The sequence below is a fragment of the Leptonychotes weddellii genome, chromosome 2 (genome assembly GCF_054177405.1).
Source record: "Leptonychotes weddellii isolate Sample4059 chromosome 2, ASM5417740v2, whole genome shotgun sequence".
NCBI lineage: Eukaryota > Metazoa > Chordata > Mammalia > Carnivora > Phocidae > Leptonychotes > Leptonychotes weddellii.
In genome coordinates this window covers 171,423,980-171,442,229 of record NC_138370.1, presented here as the reverse complement: position 1 = coordinate 171,442,229, position 18,250 = coordinate 171,423,980, and the positions used below count along the sequence as shown (strand labels likewise).

Genomic DNA, 18,250 nt, shown 5'->3' with positions numbered 1-18,250 from the left:
AAGGAATCCATTGCCCAAAATCTGTATGAGTGTGCATGAGTGTTTGCAAGTGCTTGTGTGTTCACGCTTGCACGCGTGTGTGATAACTCCAACGATGAACTGAGTTTTCAAGGCTCCCTGCTACTCGAACACCCCTTCAAGGCCATTAACGCATTAATGAAGCCAACACAGTCCTCGAGGCCCTGCAATCTGCCAGCCCATGGGATGCTTCTAAGACGATGAGTTTCCAGAGGTGTCGAAAGAACAAAACTGACTGAAGCCACGTTATTTTTCAACTCTGACAATCACCTTCACCTCCTGCACCCACTTGTCTGAACACACAGGCAGGTCTTTGTACTCCACGCTGGCACCAAACCCAAACCAGCAGGCTTATTAGTGTCCAACATGCCACGGAAAAGGAGTAGGTTTGACAAGGAACAATGGTTTAAGTTAAATAAGGCTTTGAAGATCATGCTGAGATTTCTGGTTTTGGCTTTCCATAATTTGTCTTCAGATGCTTAGTCGTTGAATAATGTGAGTCACCAAACTGGATTGAATAATATGAGTCACCAAACTGGATTCCAAGAGGATTTCCTTTTACTGTTGCTATCCTCCTTATTCCCTCAGACGCTACCCAGGAGTCTAGGTCATCCACTCAGGACACAGATACCAGGCCTCCTGCGTGCTCGCCCTCTCCCTGGCATTGTCCAGGGACACAGGAAGAAGACGGGTCCCCTCTAACCCCCCAGGGGACCCACTATGTAGGGGGAAACATACGGAGACAAATACTTCCAACCCACTGAGACACAGGCAGCTATGGGATAGACACTATTTTAGAACTTAAAAATCAGCCAAGAAGAGAGTAGTTTGGGACATGCTTCTTGGAAGAGACCCCTGAGAAACATTCTGAGGTCTGGTGAGGACAAAAACCAAGTTCAATGCTTTTAACCGAAGTCCAGTTTAAAGCATATGAACAGGGACATAGAGAAATGAATGAACGGTGAGGGAAGATCAAAGCAAGTGAGTTCAGATCTACTGGGATTTAGCCCCTGCCTTAGTTATTTGCCCGTGGAAAAGTTACTTTCCTCTCTGGGCCTCAGTTTCCCCAACCAAAGAAAGGGAATGCTTTCCCTACCATCTTGAGTGGCTATAAGAATTAAATATTACAGGAAAAAAAAAAAGAAAAAAGAAAACCTAGCCCACTGACACAGGGTAGGTTGACCCTTAATGCATAGGAGCTCAATAATATTTGCTCAACCAGCAGTAGTTTGATGACATTAGCTTGAAGAGAAGAACAGAAGGACACTAAGAGCAACGACTTAGGTTTTAGAACAACGAGGCTGCTTAAATAATTGTCATGAGAAAGAACTGCATCATTCCCCCAACTGGCAAATCAGAAAAAAAGAATTCCTCGGTGAAAGCAGAAAAGTCTGCCGTGAGGATAGCTATGCAGAGAGATGCAGATGATAAGAAAACGCCAGGATTCAAAGCATAAAGTGGCTCTTAGTGTAATGTTTTTAAAGGACAACTATTATGAGATAATTAGCCTTTGTGCCATCTTTAGGAGAGGACCATAAAGCACGATTCAAGCGAGAAAAGGCAGCAGGTGAAGGTACTTGTGAACACATGAGCTAGTTGAAATCAGCAGGGCCTGTGGCCTGTGTAACCAGGATCCTAACAGGAGGCCCAATGCCAACCCACAGCCCTTCTGCTAATTCAGCGGGAATCGGGAGGCGAAGGAAGGGTAGCTGGGGATCACAAGCCAGCAAGGCAGGCTCCACCTTCAAGACTGAAGGTGTAAAGATGTCCCTGGAACAGCGTGGGGCGAGGCTGGGGAGGCTAAGGTGCCCACAGCCCCGTTGAGCGTTCTACAAAGGACAGAGGACATTTCCTCGGAACACCTTAACTCCCCTGTGGGGGACAAAGCGTAGCTGCCCATCTGAGCTCAAGAAATCTGAACTAAAACATCAGCCTCCTCTCAGAAACTGCTATTTCTATTTACAATACTGGCACTTTTACTTCCCCGCTCCGGCAGTGGAGACCCTGCCACCCCTTCTCAGCAAGCGGGTCCCGTGTCCTTCAGCAATCCTGCACGCGCACACCCTGGACCAGGCACGAGGGGTGCACAGCTCCAGAAGCAGTGGAGCGTCCTGCTCTCCGGGGAAGCTGTTTCCTGAGGGCTGCAGCTGAGCCAGCACGTCATCACACCCGTGTCACCTGCGTGGGCAGGTGCGCTCCAGGACAACCGAAAAGGCAGGGCCTCACTCGGGCCCTGCTAGGCTAAGTGAGATAAACAGCCCTCCCCAAGCAGCGCCTCCTCCCTTAGCTGCTTGTCCCGCGTGGGTTGGTGGCAGGCCTCTGCTCACTGAAGTCTCTCAGAGACCTAGAAAGACAGAACACCTGCTGTCTCAAATAATGCCCGTCACCAAGCCAGAGGGGAAGAGAAGACGCACAAAGCGCGAGGTGGCTCTCAAAGCCCTGGAGCCAGATGCGACACACATCACTTCCCCTCACTTCCCGTGTGCACAGCAAGTCACACGGCCACGCTGACCTCCAAACAGGAGAAGTGCAACCCTCGTGTCTGTCCATGGGGCGACCACAAGCATAGCTATTCATCAAACAGCGGGGGCAGTGGGTCGGGAGAGCATCCAGGACAAGCCCGAGGGAATGAGAGTCTGAACCTGGGGAGGAAGGCAGAGGGAATAATGCCCACCGTTCGGGGAGGAATGTCCACATTCCTGGCTTATCTGGGGGAACAAGGGCTGGTTGGTGGTGCTGTGCTCTGAATGTGAGGTGTTGCAGCAAACAGAGAACAGCAGGGGTGAGGTTTGAAAGATAGGAACCCGAATGCCATGCTGCGAGACGTGAATTTTCATTACTTTTATTATAAAAGAAACTAAATGGCAAAAGGAAAGCTCGCCTTTGGTCACCCACGATGCACATTAAACATTCCGTACGAATCACCACATTTCATCCCCAGGACTCTGAAACAGAGGGTATTGGGGGCCTTAATTATTTCCTGGGTGCGAACTGTCTGCCAGGCGTTGATTCGGTGTTGATCCAGGTTTGGGGGCTCTAGACAACACCTCTAGCCTCCTACAATGTAATCTATTGAAACAGATTAAGCATTAAATAGATAAGTGTATAAAATCCATAATTAAAAGTCATGAAGAATACGTGAGGTTTAGAGAGGTTATTACCTTGCCCAAGGTGATCCTGCCATGAAGCACTGTGTCTGGCCCCACATCTCTCCCTGTGTTTAAGGGTCCTGAACTGAAATGCTAATACGGTAAGTAATGGGGACCCATGGGACGTTCTGCATCAGGGGGCAGGACAGGGACCTGATTAGGTTTTACAAAATTTGCTTGGGTCACAGGGAGGGATTAATAGAGAAATACTGCAGATTGCAGAGGATGGTAAAAGTTACGGAGCTGGGAAGGAAAATAAAAGTGAAAGCAGATGAATACAAGATCTGTATTTCAGCTGAAGACAGCAGTAAAAGAGACATTATGAAACGGAGCAGGATCAATCGCGACTGCAACGTACAAACATGAGTGTAAGAGTTGCTCAAAGGCAAGGGAGTCCAATCTGGGGTTACTGTATTCGATTAATTGCTGTCTTCACTGTATCAAATATCTGTGTTCGTCTTGTTTCCTCTTCTGTAATTCTGACCTGTGGGCATGTGACCCAAGTTTTTGGCTAATGGGACCTACAGGGGAATCTTTTTTTTTTTTTAAAGATTTTATTTATTTACTTGAGAGAGAGTGAGCAATCAGGGGGAGGCGGTGAGGGAGAGGGAGAATCACACTCCCCTCTAAGCGGGGAGTCCAACTCAGGGCTCGATCCCAGGTCCCCGAGATCATGACCTGAGCTGAAGGCAGACGCTTTACCGACTGAGCCAGCCGGTCTTCCCCCTACAAGGGAATCTTGCACAGGCTTTTGAGAAAGATTTCCTTCCCTGATTAAAAGAAGAGAGTCTCCCCCCTCCGCCCCCCGCCACCTTGCTCTCTACCTAAATTAGAGCAGGATGATGAGAGAGGCCACCCGGGGACACCATGGCCCTCTCACTGCCTGGAGGGGATTAGCCAGAAGGAAGAGGCAGACTAGAAGGTAATACAGGGCGGGATCCTTAAGGCCATTCCTGCTTTTCAAATACAATCAGCCTGACCAGCACAAAAAGCTACCGGGTGCTACAAAGTACTGCATTATGGACGCGTAGTCCATACCAGCCTCCCAAACAGGTGTTTTACAGGCATTATATAATGTGATTCTCACCACAAAGGTCCGTGAGGACATATAAATCCAGCGAACACGTAAGGCAAATAAGTTTAGAAAAACAAAATCATCTCCCCGAAGTCAAATAATATACTCCCTTCTGGAGCAGGGGGTGTCCTCTTGTGCCCAGAGTCACCATGAACTCCACAGGATGCTCTCCCCTGGACAAAGACTGAAGAGGATGGGCCCATCCCCACGGAAAGGGTTGGTTCCTATGCTGTGTGTAGACGGGGCTTAAAGACCAGAAGTGCATAGCCACTTCACAGGGAGCAACAGGACAGAAGAGATGCCCCCTGAAACCCTCTTTAGAAGAACTGATGCTTAATGAATGGAAATTTAAAACCAAACTAAGAGCAACAAAGCCCATTGCAGTCAGAGGACCACGAGAGGCACCATGGCCAGTCCCTCCACAAGATGGCACTGGGTCCCCTTGTCTTCCGTCTTTATCTGTGATTTTTGCTGTCACAGAATGGAGAGAGGCTGGAGCTTCACTTTTTATATCCCGTTCCCTGTTCTTCCCAGTGTCCCCATGACGGCTTTGCGTCCTTCCCTCAAGGCTGAGGACATTCAGTTGGGGTCCTGAGATGCTCTGGGGAAAGGAGAGGGGGTGGCATTTACTTAAATGACAGCATGGGGATTTAGGCAGAGGCTCCTGAAGACTGAGCCTTTACAACACGTCGCGGTCTTCCATGGTCTTCGAACTCCTGTCTGTTTTTAATAGTTTCTCTGCTGGGGCTTCTCCTCCAATTCCGTTTTTCCCTTCCCTCTTGTTGGGGATCCCCCTTGTCTCTCTACAGGGTGCCTGTCCTAACAGCTCCTTCCATATCTTCTCTACATTGCAGTTTCTCATCTCTTGGCCCAGAAAATGGAATAAGTTTTGCTTAAATTATATAAATTAAGGCAAGAGAAACAAAGAGCAAAAGACTCAGACGCTCTCCCATGAATATGACATGTGGGATCAGTCCTGGTCTCTACACATGATACTGGGTGTGCAATCTAGAGCTTATGGCTTTCTTCCATCATCTTAATAACAGCATTCTTTTTTTTTTTTTTGTAATGTTAACTATGATTCAGGCACTGTGGTAATGCTTGCCATACTCATTTGGTTTGATGTGCACTAAATGATCCTCTGTGATAATTTAAATTATGCCCATTTTGCGGATGTGGAGATGGAGGCTTAGTGAGGAGAAGTAGCTCGGCCCCTGCTGCGTGGCTGAGAAGCAGCACAGTGGATTCTAACCAGATCTCTGGCTGGGTAAGTCTGTGAGTAAGCTGCTGTCCTACCTACTTTCCGGTCCAGGCTGCACACAAACACACGGCTAGTGAGCAGCTCAGGTTAGATGAAGAGTTAGTAACGTGCTCTGCAACAGAAACTAATGATCTGGGCCTGAGCGATAGCTCAGTACTGAAGAAAGCATAAAACTGCTTTGGAACATCCACAGAAGCCTTGTTAATTTAGTTCCCCACCAGGTTATTACCTAAAATGGAAACACAACATTTTCACTGCCATCCTCAGAACAACCTACTCCAGCAGGCTTAGGGGAGCTCTCTGACTCCATTTATCACCTGAGGTCACCTACTTGGAGGAACGAGTCTGGAAGGCCCCATAACAGTTTTATTAGCTTTGAATTCAGCAGATAAGGGAGCATTGCAGGTGCGGGTTTTCAAAGCACAAAGTTTCCTTCAGTGGCCTCAGTGGAGACCTCATGTGGGTCTCGTCTTTGCAATCCCAGCCCCACAGGAACCTGCTCCAAGCAGTATTTGTGAAGAATAAGGCACTGTGTTGGTGGACTCGCCGCTTCGCAGGTGGCCTCACAGGGTAGAAACACCTTCTTGCAGAGCGTGTTGGGAATAATCCGGTGCACGCCATCACCACTTGGGAGAGAATCTGTCTCACTTATTAAATGCACTGAGAGATCTGGTTTGACCCGCACTTCTTTTGTGTCTTTGAGCAAACAAATAAGCTTGCTTTGATTTGATCAGATGCTTAGCTCACCAGAGAAAACAACCCCTCCGTCCTTTTCTCCTTGGACCACACCCCAGTCCAAGGTCAAGATTACATCACCATCAAGATTACTGTGCTCTCCCCTCTCTAACTTCCTAGAGTTACGGGACTTTCACCAAAGTAATCGCTCAGAACCGTCACCACAAGAATAGGAATGTTTAATAAAATACAGGACTTCCAGTTAAATTTAAATTTCATAAAACAATGAATAATTTCTTCACATTCAGTATCTGGGATACACCTGTCCTAAAACATTACATGTCGTTTCTCTGAAATTCAAATTTTACTGGATGTCCTGTACTTTTACTTGTAAGATCTGGCAACACTACCCAAGAATATACGTTTTCTTGAGCATTATGCTAAGCATTTTATATTGGCAATCTCCTGTACTTCTCATTAGAATGTTGACAAGACTGAAGCCCAGAAAATTGTCTATTTCTCAGGATGACACAGTCAGGAAGAGGGAGATCAGAAATGCAAACAGATGTGAATTCAAAAGCCATGCTCTCTCTGCCACAAGAATAACTCCAAAATCTAATCCCAGAAATCTGTCACTGTCATCTTCTCCCTCCTTCCTATCCAGGACGCTGGGAAAAACCTGGTGTAAGACATAATTTAAATAAAGTGCTAGCGCGTCTCCTTTTCCCGGAGGAGGCACCCAGCCTGCGCTCACTCCTCGCCACTGGAGTATTTATTTTTCTGAGCACAGCGAGGCAGGCATGCTTTTCATTTCAGCTGCATCTGCAATCACCTTTCTCCCGCTGTATTTAACTGCTGATACAGGACTCTGATTTACTCTCCTCAACTAAGGAGTGGAGACATTTACATAAAACAGCTTACTGCAGGGTGTACCTAATCTGCAGGAATTCTAGGGGAAATTCAACAAGACACAAAATGCACCTCGGAAAGTGCTGAAATGGAAGTTCTTGACGAATGAAAGGAGATGCGAATGTTTTAAATCTAAATATATTTCTTCGTTTATAGAAAATACAGGCTCCTCGGTCCTCCAGGGACTTAAAGAGTCTCCACCTTGAGCCATCTGCTCAGGGCAGGTGGAGAATCTGTGGATCTGGGGTCTGCCGCCCTCCTTCTGAGGATCTAAGAAAAGTTGCCCAGACCTCAGTTTCTTTAAATATGGAAATGAAGATGCTAAGAGCGCCCCATCTCCCTTGAAGGGCTGGGTATGAAAAGGAGAACATGGATATTATCACGGTAAACAGAAATAAGGAATTATCAGTTTCATTCTTTTCTTTTTTTTCAACTTTTTAAAAATTCTTTTGAAATCTTTTTCATTCTTTGCATGCCAGAGTGCTTTTGCATAGCCAAGATCTGCTAGGTGAAGGGGGACCCGTGTAAACGTGCTAGTTACTCACCTGCGCTGACCACATGGGGAATCCCTAACTGGGACAAATGAAGCCTCAGCGAGGGCTTGGTGGGGGCTCTACACATGTTGACTATGTCTTATCATCCTTCTTTGGCTCTTCTCTTCATGCCTCTCTCTTTCCTTAAATATTTCTTCCCCCACGAAGCCTTCCCTAGTTCCCCCAGACAGAAACGTTGCCTCTTGTTTCTATTCTGAGCAACCACTTGGAAGGAGGCACATTGTTCTAGGAGCTGGTGGGAGAAACACTGGTGTGGGTCCAGATGTCTGCTCGGCTAGGGCACCAGTTCTGACGGGGAGTCAGACAGGGTAAGTAACAAGAAGACTCCGGAGAATCATTATGACCACAAATCCTGCTATGAGAGAAAGAACTGCAATGAGAGGAAGAAACACAGTGATTCAGGGAGGTATTCTCCAGGAAAGGCTGCCACTGACCCAGGCAGAGGCCCAAGCACTGTGCCTTCACCACCTCGTATGCAAAAACGTACTAATTCATCTGACTGCCAGACTAACGAGAAGTTCCTTAAGAACAAGACCCATTTTGTTTTTTCTTCTGCACAACCGCCCTCGGTGACACGAGTCAACATCAAAGCCTGGGACAATTTGGGGGAGGGTGTATCAGAGTTTCAAAGGGCACGAGTACGTTTCACACATAGAATCAATTTTTAAAATACTTCATTTTTGTGATGCAAAATGAACTTTCATAATAATACAAAATGTCTTTGCCAGGTAAAGAAATTAAAGCTTCAAAATATCTTCACTGGTGATGGGGTCCCCGTTTCAACTAAGTAGAGCAGCACAGATGGAAACTCTTCGTACCACATATCAGATGCTCGATTAAAAAGGTGCTGCATGTCAGAGTAGTTCTGTGTGCCCAAATTCAATAGTGAAGACAGCCTCACCCCCACCCCCACCCCAGGATGCTTGCTCACCTTAGTTACCTACTCTGTTGGGATCATTTATTAATGTCTTCCATGTTGGTCTACAATTTCCTTGAGGACTGGTCCTTGATGGGTTTTGTACAGTAATGGATTCCAGCACTTAATCCAGTGTCTGGCACGTGGCAGACACTCAATAAAGGGGCTCAGTAGTCGATTTCATTAAAATTAAGAGAGCAGTCTATTATCAGAGGTTTACCTAAATAGCAACTCCGAGAATATAATCAAGGGTCCAAACACCCACACGCAGAAATCTTTTATGTCAGACGGTGACTTTTCACGTTGAATATGTTGAGTCAGAGACTGAACTCTTGAGATCCCTGGCTACCTGCCTCAGGTTTTACCCCAGAACCCCGGATTTTCAGATGGCCTTCCCCTGATTTAGCCTTAGCACATCGCTATCTAACATAGGACAGATCGTACTTATTTATTTTGCTTTCGTCTGTCCTGTCCGCTAGAAGCTAAGTACGATGGCAAGGATTTCCATCTGTGTTATCCGCTACGGTGTCACCAGCGAGTGCCCTGATCCTCGGTCCGCGGTCGGCACTCAGCACACGTGTTAAAGGATCTAAATGTGATCATTGCAGCTGCCTCCTAAAACAGGGACAAGAACAGTACAAGCAAACGCTCCACAAACATGAAGGTCAACTCACTGGATTGCTGTCTACACAGCACACCTAATACACCCTTGCCCCAACATTCCCGGGAACTGATTTCACTGAGTCTCATATTCTCACCCATTTCTTTCCTATCCCCAGAAACCAGAGCCCATATACTGGAGGCCTGCAGGACGCATACAGGTCCTACCTACACAATGTTCTGCTTGGCCCACATGGTATTATTTCAAAATATTGACTTAGCTGCCGGCACTTAAAATTCAGTACATTCTACATAAAACTGTCAACTTACAGCCCATCTTGGAAAGAGAAGGAAGGAAGGAAGGAAGGAAAGAAAGAAAGAAAAAAAGAAAGAAAGAAAGAAAGTCAGATGTGGCAGAACTGGGCCAGAGGTCCCACTGGCAACCAGATGTTGGGTCCCAGCTCTGGTGCGACCCCCTCTCCTTGTCCAGGCACAGGCCCTAAGGCCTGTTTCACTCAGGCAGTGACTTGCCTGGCCACTGAAGGCATTTCGGTGTGCGACCCCTGCTGGAAAGCTACCAAAAAGCAGGCAGCATGGAGGGAAAAAAAAAAAAAAAGTAAAGATGCCAACTGGGATCTATTTCTGTTATGTTCAAGCTATTCCTCGGAAGAATAATGTATTCATTTTTTCTAGAACTCTGGAGGTACCACATAACAATTGACAAACTATGGCCCAGTAAATATTATTCTAATGGCCTGAAAAAGCTATGAGCTTAATTCCCTGTGGGTAGAGGAAGCTGAGAAAGCTTCATGCCAGAGGCAGGCCGGAGGATGGATCAGGAGAGGCTGTAGATCAGCTGGTTACAATTCTGGCTAACTCAAAGAGAAAAAGGAATTTACTTGAAGACTAAGGGTTACCTCTAGGAATTGAGGAGAAGCTGAAAATCCAGGTTTGTTAAAAGGGAAGGGATGAAGGGAACCTTAGTGTCAGGGAGCATGGCAACATCATGCCATGGGAATAGAACCCAGGGGAAATCCTGACATATTCATGCTGTTGCTGACGCCACTTGATTCATGACTCAGGGTGGTAAATGAACACTTAGCTGTCCTTGCGTCCTTTAGCTAGTCCCTCAAGATGCCAGGTCCCAGGTGGTATCATCCTGAGCTTCAGGTCAGGGCCCAGAGAGATGAACAAGCAGAGAGAAAGCTCCACCTCCCACTGAGAAGTCCCTCCATGGGCACCTTCCAAAATGCAAAAGTCTACTATGGATAAGGAGGATTTCAGGTGGTGATGGGAGGAATAGGGCAAGGCAAATAGTGCAGCGGAGCAGAATGAGAACAGACAGACCAGAACTCCAATCTGGAATCCTCTGTACCTTCAGAAAATCAGTTAACTTTTCTTCTGATCTGCAGATTCCAAATCTTTAAAATAGAAATCATGCCATCTGCCCGTGCACAACACAGGGTGGCTGTGAAGATTCTGTTCAATCATTCATTCACTTATTTCAAAAATACGGAACCTTTATTAAGTGACCAGGCACTTAGCTAGGTCCTGGGGGCAAATTTGGAATGGTGAAAATGCAACAGAGAGCCAGTGCTTTATGCTGATGACAGATTTAGACAAGGGAGACCAAGGGCATCTCCTACAGCTGAGCATGTATCACTTTTCCCCAACTGATACACTCCTCTGCAACTTTCTTCCTTTTCTGATTAATCGGTATCAGGGCCCTTCCTCCAAATAGATATAAATAGATGCATAGATAAGATAGATATAGATAGATATAATTTAGGACATATAAAATCCATGAAGTTAAAAAGAAAAAAAAAAAAACCTCTAAAAAATTAACTCTGATCCTGAAAACAAAAAAAACCTAATCGTTCTAAGAAGCATTGAGGCCTGGTACTGATGGATTTTAGGTGATCACAAGGAGATACTGGCCCATTGTATGAAATCCTCTCCCCCATTTAATGTTTAGCATATGCAATTCACACAGACATACACAAATTCTAATTAAAATTAACATTAAAATAGACCAAATGAACTCTGCAGAGAAAGCATGTTCAGTAGCCCTGAACTTTTTCCACCAGGGTTTTAGAATTGCCAAAATGCTCTTCACATACATTTTACTGTCTCATAATAACCTCTTAGTCTCTATTTTTCAGAGGAAGAAGCTGAGAGATTCTTTCCCTTTTGCTTCAGGCCTGGGGCAAGAAGCTGGCTCCAAATCCAGCTAGCAGGCTCCCCAGCCTCCACACTTAGAAAGGGCAGCTTCACAGGAAGCACTAGGTCATTGCTGGAGTTGAAGGAAGATAAACCAAAGTGATGGGAAACAGCCGCCTTTTTTCCCAATGCCACTGAAAAGTTACTATTTCCTACATAGCCACTAGAACATTACTACTCTCCAGCTTCGCCTTCACCCCCTCCAAGACTGCAAGGACTCTGGCCTGGAGAAAAGCCCTGCAACCTGCAGCCTGAGCCTTGACCCTGGGTACTGGTTCATCGCCATCAGGGCATCAATCCATTTTAGTGTTGCTCTCCCCAAACTCTAGCCTCAACAGAGAGAACAGGACTCAGTACTCACGGTGGGCATGTGCCACCCTGGGTAGAGGCCGTGGTGTAGGGGAAAGACAGTCCATATTTCCAGCCCTTCCAGGCACCATCAAATGGTGATTCAAGGTAAGAAAATCCTCCACATTGCTCTCCCTTCAAAGAGCTCTTTCAGGGCTTTTCCAGTAAGGCAGTTCCCTCTTTTGACAACAAAAGCGCAAGTCTCAACTGTATTGTGGAGTCCAAGTAAAGCGTTCCTGAACATCTACACTGTGCAAAGCAGGACTTGAAGCTGGAGGACTCCTGGCTTCATAGTAGGTGTACCAATTACAGAGCTGAGAGCTCTGGGCTTTTCCTGATCCCATTTACAAGTTCAAGGTACCACTTTCTCACCAGTTTCCTAAGGGGAAAAAAAAAAAAAATTCCCATCTTAAAGCTACAGTGCATCCTACACCAGGCAGCTTCACCAATCCTCACTAAATGCTACTGTCCTAATTAACTGCTAGGACTTAGGAATGCTTAGTCACGAAGTTGTTGATGCCCCCCCCCCCCCGCCCCGCCGAACTCAGCTGAGACTTAGAGGGACCCACGGAAGCCCCGAAAGTCTCCTTGAGAAGCTGATCTTTTTCTTCCTAGCGCTGGAGAAAACCTTATGTAACACAATGGTCCATTTCAACATGTTACTTCTGCAATCCTATGGGAGTAAAAGAATGTAAGCCCTGGAAATACAAAGAGTAAAGCGGGGATTTGCAGCTGAAGCGTCCATCTCCTGGAATTTCAGGAGGTCAGGCTTATTCTAATTGCGCCCAATCTTTACTGAAAACGCTGAAAGCAAGAATAATGCCAAATGCCAAAGGATGGGCTTTAGAAATACAGGCAGGCAGAAGTTAGGTTATGTCCCCCTTCCCCCTTTTAAGACGGAATTCCTGGAATTAACCCTTGAGTGGAAGTTGGTAATTGCATTTCAGTAAAATAAAGTGAGATGTGGCTGCAAAGCGCGAACGCAAGAGTTAGGACCCAAAGGATCATGCGTGCGCTCCTGCTGCAGCCACAAAAGCCGGCCAAGGAAGGCGCCCCGGACGCTAGGGACTCCTCCGGGGACCCGCTCCCCGGGCGAGCAGCGGGCTGCGCAGCCGAGCCCGTGGTGCCGGGGTTTCGAGAGCTCTCACTGCGGGAGGAGGAGCAGGTACACTCCATCCCCAATCCCTTGGCCATTCCTTGCGGCTGCTCTCTCTTAGCAGGGTACCGCTTTGGGGAGTGCAGTGTGAAGAGTGGATTTGGAGTCGCCTCCCCAGAATCCCCCCAAAAGCATCTTCCTGCAAGTAGTGGATAAAAATAGCTGGCGGATAATGCTGGGGGAGGAGCGAGATGCGCTCAAGGCAAGGCAAGGCAAGGCACGTCTGGTCCTGCACAGTGGAGACCGGAGGAGCGATGCAACCCCACTCCCAAAAGAGGGGCCTGGGTGTGCGAGGAAGCGCGGACGCCCGCCCGCGGAGGAGATGAAATGAAAGGCGCATAGCACCCGCACACAACAGCGGAGCGAAGCACACCCCACACCCGCGTCCTGAATCCCCGCTCCTGCTCTCCATCCTATTCCCGGTTCTGGAAGCCGGCCCTCCGGCTCCCGGGACAGGCTGGGGCCAGAAGGGCGAGCAGCGCGCGGTCAGCCGTCTAGCTCGGAGAGCGCACCTGAAGACGTCAGGCTTGCCGAGTCTGCTCCCGGATCGGAGAGGGGGTCTACTAGCTACCTCCGCGGGTGGGCGCCCCGCCTCCCCTCACCCTCATCTGCCGCCACCATCCAAGATGCTCGAAATAGAAAGAGAGGCAGAAAAAAAAAAAAAATAGGTAAAAAGTAAAATGAAAAAGCAGGACGGTGTAGAATTGGCATTCGGAAAAGAGGCTACCTACAGTTCATTGCCTTAATCTCTCTCCTCCCGAGCATCCCCACCCCTCGGGAGATGTCCCAAGTCTTCTCCACTCCGACAAAATGCAAAGGCAATCTAGACCTAGGTTTCCTCACCCGGGATGCTCTCTCGACCCACTGACTTCTGCTGACTGTATCCCTTACCCAGTTCCCAGCCAGAGTGGTACCCGGGCTTTGCTGCGCGCGGCGCTCCGGCTGCCCCGCACCGTCCTAGGCAGATGCGGCGGGCAGGAGCGAGCCCGATTCTGCTGGGGGAGGATCCAATCCACAAAGTCAGAAACCCGAATACCTGTCCATTAAACACACACACACACACACACACACACACACACACACACACACACACACACACACAAAATCCCTCGGGATTTGCAGAGCTGAGAGGGCAAAGCAGGAGGTGAGAAGGATGGAAAACCCCGGGTCTCTCCTTCCTTGTTCCCCCTACATCCACTCCACTTGCTCCAGCCTCGGCTCACCTTGGGCTCTGCGCTCTCCCTAAATCCTGGACGCCAGGTGAGGGCACCCCGACGGTTCCCCGTCTTGCCACTCCCCAGGCTGGGCGGCCTCCGCCCCAAGCGCGCGGCACTCACCTGAGCAGCGCCGCGGTCGAGCCCGTCCGGCGCCCGAAGTCGGCTCTCGGGCTGAGCCATGGGCAGCGCCTCGGAGCACCGGCGGCCCGCGGAGCGAGCTTCGGGGCGCCTCGGAGCAGGCGGGCGAGGCAGGGGATGCGGGCACCCACGGAGACCCGGCGGTGGCGGCGGCTGGTGGCTGCCCGCGCGCAGGGGACTTTGCAGGCGGGAGGCTCGGCGATCAGTCCCGCGGAGGGGAGGAGCAGGAGGAGGAGCAGGAGCAGGAGGAGGGGACGGAGGAGGCCGGGCCCTAAGGGAGAGCGCGCGGGGCAGAGGAGGATCGCGAGCGCCCACTGCTGCCCGGCCCGCTCCGGTGCTGCCCTGAGTCGGGCCGGCTCGGTGTGGTCGCGCCGGGTTCTCGCCTCCCGCGGACAGGTCTCGGACGAGTTGATCTGGCCCAACGGCTCCGCGGCTCCTCGGGTTTCAGTCCTGGGGGAGGGGACCAGCGCGGCCGAGAGGGTGGGGCCGGTTGTGGGTTGGGTGATGCTGCCTCCTCCGCGAACCTGGGACGTCCTGTCTCCTCCCTCACCCCTGCAGGGGGAAGACTCGGTGCGAACTCGAGCCCACCTCTTCCCACACTCTGCTGCCCAGCAGGGTCCCCGGGGCTGCGCCCCTCCCACGTGCGTCCGCACGGCCAGTTTCCTTCCCGGCAGGTGACCCACCTTGGGTGCTGGTGCTCCCCGCGCCGCCCTGGAGGCCAAAGGAGCCATCTCCTGGAGCTCACACCGCTGCCCGCCCCGGACGCCCGCAGCCAGGCAGCTGGAGCCGGAATCCGCACGGGGAGCCGGCTCCGGAGTGTCCCGGGTCGCCATTGAACACACCCTCCCACTTCGGTTTCGCGCCCGGGAGTGGATGCAGATTTACCGGGAGAGCGCGGAGAATTCAGCTCTGCTTTTGTTAGCACCCCAGGGTGGTAAACGCCAGCTCTGAAATGAAGCAGGTTTTCTCTGTCCCCTCCCCCTATCCTGTAGTTGGAGGTTTTGGGGGAGAACTCAACCAGCATCCAAGTAGTTCAACTTCAGATTTAAGATTTCCAGGGGCGTGGGGTTGGAATCTCCTTGCAGAGGCTGGATGGCCTGCTTACCTGCTTACCTGAGCCAAAGGAAGCGGCCCTCAAAGCAGGTCAGCAAACATGTTAGAAAGAATGAAGGAGTGAGGAAAGAAGCAAGGAAAGAGAAAAGAAAACTGCCAAATGAACATCAAAGTAATTTATTTTAGGTGAGGTTTCAGTAGAGCTTCCATATCTTAAATATTGGAAGAGAAATATTTGGAAGAATTTGACTTCATCATTTAATCTGTAATTAATTAAACAAAATCTGTCCATTAATTTTGCTTAGTTTAAAAATACTTTCCCATTTATGGAATGGTTGCCATAGGAAATTGACCCCTTTACTCATGTGTTGTTACCTACTGCCCTTTAAGAAAGCAAAGCAATGACCAGCATTTCTGGCTATCTGATAAATCCAATAGCATCTGGGAGGCCAAGACCAAGACTTTTTTGGAAAATAAGCTTTTAGGGGTTTTTGTGACCCTGGCTACTTCTCTGAGCCAGCCTAATGTTGATATGTGTATTTTAGGTATATATATATATATATAATTTTTAAGTCACTTTAAAGCCCCACTTTGAAAAGCCTCAGCATTTAAATTTATATTAGCTTTAAAAGGAGTGCCCCCCCCAAATCCTATGAAGCTGTGTAAAATCATGTAGGAGGTTGTGCAGGTCAAATGGTAGTCTGAGATAAACCCTTGCCAATTACTGGTATCCTTAAGCTCCTACCAGCAGCTAAGCCCTGTGCAGATCATGGGTTCTTCAAAATAGGGAGCAGCTTTGATGTTCTAAGTTGGTATGATTACTTTTCCTTGAGAGTTCAAAGTGCTTCTGTTGCATAGTCTGAATCTCACTACTCATTTGCCAGATGCAAAGGGAGGCTGGTAGTGATTCCATTAGCATGCTGGGAGCCAAGGGCAGGTTAACTGATCTGCTTGGTTCCCTACTACAAGTCCTGAAAAGGAATGAGAACCTTAGGCCCCTAGCCCTGAGTCTCTGCTAGAAACTTCACTTGCAGGAAGCAACTCCAAGTAGATCTGGCAAGTGATTAAGAATTTGAGGACTGGATTTTTAGTTTCACTCATTTTTTAAAAATTTCAGCCAGTGTTCATTGATCACTGATTAGCGTTCTTGTGTTTATAGATAAGTAAGAGAGTATTATTTGGCTCTTTTGTTCTTAGTTAGCTTTATGTCTCTGCCAAGACATTTGTCATTTCTCTTAAACAGCCTCCTCTGACCTCTTCTGGGCATGAGTTAAGTTTCCTAACCAGGCATTTATATACTACCATAACTCGGTTCTGCTGTAACAACACAAATATTGTATTGAAAATATCAGCTTAGAGATTTTGCTTACCCACAGATTAGAAATGCTTTGAGTAAGGGGACCATGCTGGGGACCACAGAGAACTCTGTGTTGTCTCCCCAGGACCTTGCATGGTGTCTGAAACATAGTATATTCCCTCAAGGACTGCTGGATTAGGTCAGATGTGTTTCCCTATCAGAGCTGTCAGCGTCAGAATGGAGGCTCACAAGAGACACAGTCGTGTCCACTTGAAGATGGGCTGCCATTCGTATATGTGTGGCCTAAGACCCTCTTACTCAGCGTCATCAGCTAGAAAATGAAAGGGTTTTAATAGATGATCTGTAAGCTGCTAATATCATAAGATACCAGAATCTTTGTTGAGCACCTAGTATGTGTTCAACACTATGCCAGATACTGAGCAAGAAGTGGACAGTGAAGACACCACCATGGCCCTCTGGGAGCAGAAAATCTTATCTCAAGGAGAAACCAGACTGACCCCCACCACCCAGCTTTACCAAAACTCATTGTCATCAGTTAAGCTGCAAACTATGTTCTGCAGAAGACAGAGGCTGAGGGAATAAAATGGAAACAAAAGCAAATGAGCTATGACTTCAACCAATAATTAGTAATAATACTGGCTGGGATTCATCCAAGGCTTTTGGGCCAGGTACTTGGGCAAGATGAATTACAGGGTGTGTACATTTTGTCCTTGTACCAGACCTCTTAGAAATTATGATTTCCTCATTTTTTTAAAGATTTTCTTTATTTATTTGAGAGAGAGAGAGCCCAAGCAGGGAAAGAGGGAGAAGGAAAAGCAGACTCCTCACTGAGCAGGGAGCCCGATGCAGAGCTTGATCCCAGGACCCTGGGATCGTGACCTGAGCCGAAGGCAGACGCTTAACTTACTGAGCCACCCAGGCGCCCCTATGATTTCCTCATTTTACAAAAACAAAGGCACAGAAGTTTAAAGTCATGATAGGAGTGAGTGGGAGTAATTAGGGCACCAGGGGTGGAGGTGATTTATCCAAGGCAGCTACCCTTCCAGTAAAAACTAGACTCCTAGTCTAGTGCTCTCTGTAATTAAATGGTTTGCTTATGTTTGCTTTTGTTATTTCTGTTTGCTTTCTTTTCCCCAAATATGCCATGGACTAAGGAGTTTAGAAGAAGGGGAGAGAGAAAAAGAGAGAGTTTGCTTCTCCTGAAGATGTAGGATCCACAGTCCTTCTACCTGCCTGGGCTCAGTGTGATTTTATCTGTAACTCCTGCCTGTGGAGCTACCTATCCTGTAGAGTCTTTCCTCCCATAATGACAGTTTGAAACTTTCAGGTTAATAGCATGAATGTTAAGGAGTCCAGGGGGATTCTTTGTAAGGAGAGGAAATTGGGATCAGGTTAAAAATCCAATTTTAATAAACTTTCCAAGTCCTGATTTAGATGGTACTGTAATGGCTCTTACTGCTGAATCACCTGAAAAGTCAGGTATATTTTTAAAAGGTTCTTGTTGTAGGGGGAACTTGATGGGTATTGTCTAATTGTACATTGTGCATTCCTGTCTTTATAGAAAAGATCGTGTGTAAAACTGATGAGAAGAGATATGCAATGCCACCATCCAGGGAGCTGGCTGGGCAGAGGTGGGGGGCGGG

At 48.1% G+C, this 18,250-nt stretch overlaps 1 protein-coding gene across 1 annotated transcript in view; it reads right to left on the bottom strand.

Annotated features, from left to right (window-relative positions):
* HS3ST1 (heparan sulfate-glucosamine 3-sulfotransferase 1) overlaps nucleotides 1-14,771 on the bottom strand; it is a 30,168-nt gene extending 15,397 nt beyond the window's left edge. The window contains exon 1 of the mRNA XM_081812608.1: nucleotides 14,219-14,771. The gene's annotated coding sequence lies outside the window, so the exon portion shown is untranslated. The remainder of the gene's footprint in view (nucleotides 1-14,218) is intronic.
* Nucleotides 14,772-18,250: the final 3,479 nt, after the last annotated feature.